The sequence below is a fragment of the Primulina eburnea genome, chromosome 15 (genome assembly GCF_022965805.1).
Source record: "Primulina eburnea isolate SZY01 chromosome 15, ASM2296580v1, whole genome shotgun sequence".
Taxonomy (NCBI): Eukaryota; Viridiplantae; Streptophyta; class Magnoliopsida; order Lamiales; family Gesneriaceae; genus Primulina; species Primulina eburnea.
This window is the reverse complement of record NC_133115.1, coordinates 7,147,766-7,155,105: the sequence shown is the minus strand read 5'-3', so window position 1 is coordinate 7,155,105 and position 7,340 is coordinate 7,147,766.

Here is a 7,340-nt window from a genome sequence, read left to right as displayed (position 1 = left end):
AGATAGCTTTTTCCACAAATTTACCCCTTATTTCACATGGTACTACAAATTCTCCGGGGTCTTGTAGCTTCTGAGGAAAATTTCCTTGCTTCCCCTTATCATCTCCTCCAGTAAATGCCACATCTTCCTACTCTGCAGACTGAATGTTAAAGTGTAGGCTCTTGAAATCTTCAAGACCTTTTTTCTTGTGAAATTCAGCTTGTAATTGTAAAAATCTCTGGGATAGGGAAGCAAAGAAATATCAATATATTGATCAAAATCATAACTCATACCTTTCTTACCTCGGTTTCCTTTGCTTGGAGTCGTCTTATCTTCCCGGCTGGGTGTGCGATCAATTTTTTTCTCTTCTCCTTCTATCATCCCAATCTCCTCATGATGTATAAAGATAGCATTCACTTCCCTCAGATTTGGATCTGCAGTCTTTTGTATTTCGCCTGATGGTTGAGACATGAGTTGCTTCATTATCTGCCCCACCTGGGACTCAAGGATTTTCAAGGAAGCACCAATATTTGCCATGCGTGTCTCTAGGTTGTCAAGCCTAGACTTAGTCCTAGCCATCCTCTTTCAAGATTCAGAAACGAATGTCTCAACCAAATCCTCAAATGATGGCTTCCCTTCCCCATTTGATGTATTGAACCCGGTGGAGGATTCAATGCATTCTTATTATTTGCATATGAAAAATTTTCATGATTTCTCAATCCAGGGTGATAAGTATTAGGGGGAGGGTTACCTTGATATCCTCCATAGCCTCCAAAGATTTTGTTGTTGATGTATTGAACTTCTTCAAGAAAATGTGGTTCTTCAACAACAAGCGGTGGTCCCTCAGTGTTTGATGTACTCACTTTATTCATGGTTGCTATCTGTGTAGTCAACACTGAGACTTGCGCTGTGAGTGATGTGATAGGATCCACGACATAAACTCCAGCTGTCCTCTTTACTCCTGGCCTTTCAGACGGCCATTGGTAGCTATTAATAGTCATCTGCTCAAGAAAATCATAGGCTTGAGCAGGAGAATTCGCAAAGATTGTGCCACCTGCCGCTACATCCACTGTTGTCCGTGTCGGACCATTCAGCCCGTTATAGAATAGCTCAATCTGCACCCAATCTTCAAAACCATGATTCGGGCATTTCCTCAACAGCTCCTTGTATCTCTCCCATGCCTCATACAATTGCTCAAAATCAGTTTGCCTGAACGTACTAATCTCAATCTTCAACTGTGCAGACTTTGCAGGGCCATAAATTTCGTCGCCAGCTCCTGCCATGTCGTGATACTTCCCAAGGGAAGCGATTGGAGCCATCCTCTTGCTTGATCCCTGAGAGAAAACGGAAACAAACGCAGTCTAATAATATCATCAGGAACATTATTAATCTTTACCGTATCCGTTATCTCGAAGAAGGTCCTCAAATGAACACGAGGATCAGAAGTGGCTGTTCCAGCAAACTGGTTTTGCTGAACCATATTGATCAAAGGAGGCTTCAACTCGAAATATTGGCGTTGATGGTCCCTCTTGCAATACCAGAGTAATGATTGTTGATCACTGGTCGGAAGTGATCTCTGATAGGAATAGCCTCTAGCGGGATTTGTCTGTCATTTTCTCTATGTTCAGCCATTGTTTGTATTTGCTCTCTTCTTGCTTTTCTTAATCTTCTTGCAGTTTTTTCGATTTCCGGATCAAAGATAAGCGAGTCAGAGTTTTGCGATCTTAGCATGCAGTGTCAAGCAGAAAAAAAATGAAAAACTCAATCAATATAAAATAAAATAAAAACTCTAAATTAAAATCTAGACTAATTGGTAACAATACTGATATAAATTCAAATTTGACACTTCCCGGCAACGGCGCCAAAAACTTGTTGCGTGTTTTCTTGAATGCTCGCAAGCGCACGACGTCAAGTTATAGTAAAATGAATTTTTAAGTACGAGTGTCGATCCCACGAGGAGTGTAAACTAAAATTATATCAGTGCTTATAATTAAAATGGTCTCAACTTTATTTAGAAAAATCAAAAGAGATTTGGTTTACTTAAATGAATTAATTGAAAATAAATAATTAATCTAATCAACGAGTTGAGAAATAACAATGAGAGAAAATATCTAGAGAAGTGATTTACCAAGTTTCCATGATAATTATTCCCAGGTAACTTTATAATCACGAATTCCAATTATTTAAGACTAAGAACACTTAATTATTTTATTCCCCCTTTCCCAAGTGACGAATAAATTGTATCAATTAAACTTCGATTCAATTATTCGTAATAAAATCTAAGTTTAATTGATAAATGCAAACAATGTTCTTACCTAAGCCTCGCTAAAGTTATACGCCTTCCGAACGTTATAAACATTCAACGATGTGTTTCTAATTATCTATAATCTTAGTCCCTCTCCCGAGTTGTAAGATCAATCAAACAACACACAATTTATGGCAAGTAAATTGCGGTAAAATAAACACGGAGAACACAATTAAACAAAAACGAAATTCAATCAAATAAACAACCACTGCGTCAAATCATCGTATCTACAAAGTTATGTCATTCTCTAGACTATAAAATCAGTTCATGATGAATTCTTAATAAAAACAACACATATTGGAAGGTTTTGACATCGAAATACAAGAAAATATAAAGGCGAAAGAATAGATGACAAATCCGAAGTGTCGTCTCTGTCCCCAGATCCGTCGTTCTTTGTATTTGTGATTATTCTTCGCACTCTAGATCTTCGTCTATTGTCCGCGCTTCTATCCCGTGTGTTTTTCTCTCCAAATGGTGTTTTTCTCGTGTTTCTTTCTCCCACGGCGGCGGACTCCCCGTTTCTGACCTAGCTCACGGCTTTTTATAAGTTTTCTGAACGCTGCGCGCGCGGTTGTGCATGAAGTCGCGCGGCCGCACGCAAGCTTTTGCCTTGGTTGTGTGTCTGCGTGGGCGGCTGCGTATGATGTTGCGCGGCCGCGCGCGCACCTTTGTCCGATGGCGTGCTCGTGGCTGTGCATTTCTTGGTCCACTTGACTTCGTTTTCACTTTTTCTCCATACCTGAAATGACAATCAAAACAAGCCAAAAACACATAATTCCGTTCGAAACTAACATAATTCAATATGGATTATTGTATAAATTAAGTGCAAATCTTGCACTTATCAGTTATCTCAAGAATCTCAAGAAGATGATGTTGCAAATTAAAATGAAAATCCAGAGGTCTGACAACAAGATCCAAATCTCCATGGACCATGTCTCCAGTGGAATAAGAATCATCTGCTCGAGTTGGTCTTCAGTAACCCGACCACACCTCTTAGAACTAGAAAGCAAATGTTGGACTGGGCTAAAATGGATATGGTCTCCAAAGCACTTGCACAAAGAAAATTTATTGAATTGGAGATTTGAGAGAGTCTGTTGAGAAAGTTCATTAAGTAGAAAGGTGATAACTTCAATGATCATAGTCCGACCGACAAAGACAAGAGTATGAACTCTCGACACCTGAAGAAGAAGACAATGCAGAAACTTTTGATTTCGGAGGAACTCAAGTTGGAGACTAGCCATACTCTAAAAAAAACTCAAACAGAAGTAACTCTGGCCGCTGAGAAATCTTCTAAGGAAGACTCGCAGACTCGGTCGCTCCAACTACTAGTCTTGAAGATTCTCAAGTGCCAACCTCTGAACAAGCTGTTGTTGCATTAACATCATCTTCTCCACGACCTTCAGTGAATCAGAACAGTTAGCTTCTAGATATACCACTAATATCTATTAATGAAGTGGTAAATTCTCTGTTACTGTTTGAATTCGACCAGTCAAAGATGAACCCTTCTTCTGCTAAGGATACAAAAAAATAACTGAGGAAGAAGGTGTCCCATTTGAAGCTTGGATGGAAGCTAATATTGATATTTCAGAAGATCAAGACAGCAGGGCTTCGACTTCACCTGTGACAATTCCAGCTGCTGACATTACAGAAGAAATGCATGAGGATATTCCTTCTGCAAGTCTAACCGGTGAAGAAATGGTTATTAATATAAGTTGTTAAAGTTAAATACTTTTTAAAATTATCTGAAATTATTAAGGGCAAACTTGCAATAACTCCTCATTTCTATTCTCAACTTTCTTCTCACTCCACATCCATCTATTTCTTTGTTTAAACTCCCCATTTTTCTAAAATTTTCAAAAATATCCTTAATTATATGATTTTGGTACGTGGTATTGTCATACCTATCGAGTCTGTTTTTGAAGGCATATAGCCCCAAGACATGTAGCTACGCAAGGTCTCCAGGCTATATACCATTCTCAAATGATCGATTTTTTTAAAGGCCCATCATTCAACTGTATAATGAATTGAACTGTTTACCTCTTTGACCGGAGAATCTTCGGGTTATATCCACCGGGTTTTACAGACTGATCCTCACAGCCTAACCATGCAGTCATAACAAAAGGTTTCTGATGCAGATTCCTTCAACAATACTTAGCATAAACCTGTTTTGTTTCCTACCTTAGGGTGTATAGTAAAAAGCTCAATTTGAAACCATATATGAGAGAGGCAAAAGCCTTGGTTCTTTTATTCAAACATACAAACTATTATTACATAGTAACCTCATGTATAGGAGGAGAAACATGTTTAACTGCTAATCGTAGCTGAACTTACTTCACAAAAAAACTTGAAAGAGAAAATATTACAAATGTTTGAAGAAAAACGAAGAGGTTGAGTGATGCCTTCATCTTCCTTCTGCCTTCTTATTTATAGAAGCCCTTTGCGAATTTGATTCACGGACTTCAACTCTTGCCATAGCTTTTGCCATCCAGCTGTGTTTGGCATTATTTATTGAGTGGGCTGAGTGGGTGATTGAATGGTCCCTCCACTTTTTCTTGTTTTGTCCCTTTCTAGATCATTAATCTAGAATTGGCTTGTTCTTCTGATTTTATCTCCTGGCATAACTAGTGGATATGCGTCTGTATTATATCGGCTGAGATCTCTTTTCCTGATTATATTTTATATTTATGTATGTATCTAAGAGGTTCCAGCTTCTTTCTTATTGCTTTGATCCTTCGTTTGGAAACTTTAAGATATGTTGTATACATTTCTTTGTTTCCGAATTTCGGGTTATTTCTTGTATGGATTTTCTTGTTCCCATTTACTCTTTATTTATAGTCGTTTGGGTCCAAGTTTTCTTGGTCATTTAGTGGGCTTCTCACATACCCACTACCTCCTGTCGGAGAATCTTTCAGCTTTTGTTATCCCCTAAGAAAAGTGATGGTAGTCACATGTCCATTTTTTTGTCGAGAAATCTTAAACTTTTGGTTTCCCCGAGAGAAACGTGGTTGTGGTCCTTCACCACTTGGTCCTGTCTCTAGAAGATGTTTCATGTCTGACCGAGGTTTGAAGCCCTTGCCAAATTCTGGCTCTTTTTGATTCGGGAACTCTGGGCAGATATGTTCTGACCATCTTCCCACATGAGCCATATTGTAGAATTTCCGACGAGTTTTTTTACTCCCCGACAGCTTGCTATTCCACAGAAGATTTCTTTTCTTTTCGAATAGATCTTCTGCAAAACTTGTGGTTTTTCATGTCAAAGTATTTAACAGGAATGATCCGTTTACCGAATTATGATAAAATTTAAACGAAAAATTGAATTTGTCCATCTCAGTTAGACAGACCCATAAACCTCATGCTCTTCTGGTAGAAATATCATCTTCAATAATTGAAACAACTAGGGGTGTTTCTTCTGACGGAGGATCCTTGATAAATTTCTGGACATTTGAATCTGTCCTCCTTAACTTGATAAAATGAAAAGCTTCGTGTGAGCCTTTCCCTGCTTGTTCTGGTATTGTACTGAAAAAGTGTAGCTCCGGAGTATCTCCTCCGGACAAATAATCCTTATTCGCCCAAGTTTCATGAACAGCTTCCTGGATCATTTTGGTAGACCTGAAATTTCTTGGAAGCTTGGTGATGTGGTATAAACTGAGGCAAGAGCCCCAAATTCATACCAAGCTTTGACCTCTTTTGGATATGAATTTGGTTCCATCCATACCCTAGGATATTTTCCTGCAACATCAACCCTGGTAGTAACTGGATTAATGCCTATTCTGGTTTTCAATTTCTCCCAATTTTGTTGGTACACTTTTAATGGAGAAATTGTGGCTTCATTAATATCAACCTCAGATTTGCCTTTGTCAGTATTAGGCCTAAGATTGATCTTTCCCTCTTCAATCCTCGAGGTGAAGGGTTGACTTGAAGACTCGAGATAAGGATCTGGAGTCTCAATTTTTATTTTAGCCGAATCATCTGGAGATGATCCTGACTTAACACTTGTGCTAGGGGTATTTGAATCCCCTGCTCCAGGTATAGAGTCCTATACTCGAAAACTCTCCATTTTGGAAGCCAATGGCTTCTCAATGCCTTGGATGATAGGCCTTTGCATTACAGACCATAACTGAGTATAAGCCTGTAAACATACTGTGATTCGATCAGAGACAATTCTCTTATCGGCTTGTTATAGTCTTCCCGCAACTTCTGTATTTAAGACCAGCTTGTTAAAATCTTTTTGAAGAATTTCAAGGTATTCCCTCAAATGACTCTGCATCTTGATGATGGCATCGATATCACCGTTGTCTATCTCTTGTTAAAAAATCTACAAGAATATTTTAATGAGATATAATTATCACAATACCAAAAATATAATTCTGACATAGTGCTTGCCATCTTAATAATCTGGCCTTCTCAGGTTTAGACTCAATTCTATTCCTTAAGAAAGCTTTCACCTGTGTATTATCAACTTTTAAAGTGAATTTCTTGGTGAGTAAACATAATGGCAATTTTTCAAAAGCCCTTTTTACTGCATAGAATTCTTTTTCATTGATATGTCATCTTATGGCTTCTGTATCTGAGAATAGTACACTGCAATATCTGCATGGCTGTTCTCCATTTGGAGTGAGCTTTGTTAAGACTGCCGCCCACCAATTATCATTGAGGAATAGCCATTTTCGGAAGATTTTTACAGATCTCCTTTAACTCGACAAGTCCTTCTGTGTGTTCTTTTGTCCGTATAAATCTTGCATCTTTCTTTAATAATGGACTAAACACATTCCTATGTTTTGTTAGGTTTTTTATAAATATCACAGCAAAATTAACAACTCCTAGAAAACTTTGAAGTTGTTTCTTTTCTTTTAACTCGTTTGGAAATTTTTGTACCTTTTCTACTGTATGTTTTTGCAAAATTGTTTCAGACTCATCGATTTCTATTCCGAGGAATTCAATCTTTCTTGTGGCAATGATCGCTTTCTTTTCTGATAGAACCAGTTCTTCCTTTTTACAAACATCAGAGAAAATCTCTATATACTTAATATGTTCTTCTATATTTTTAGATGCAATT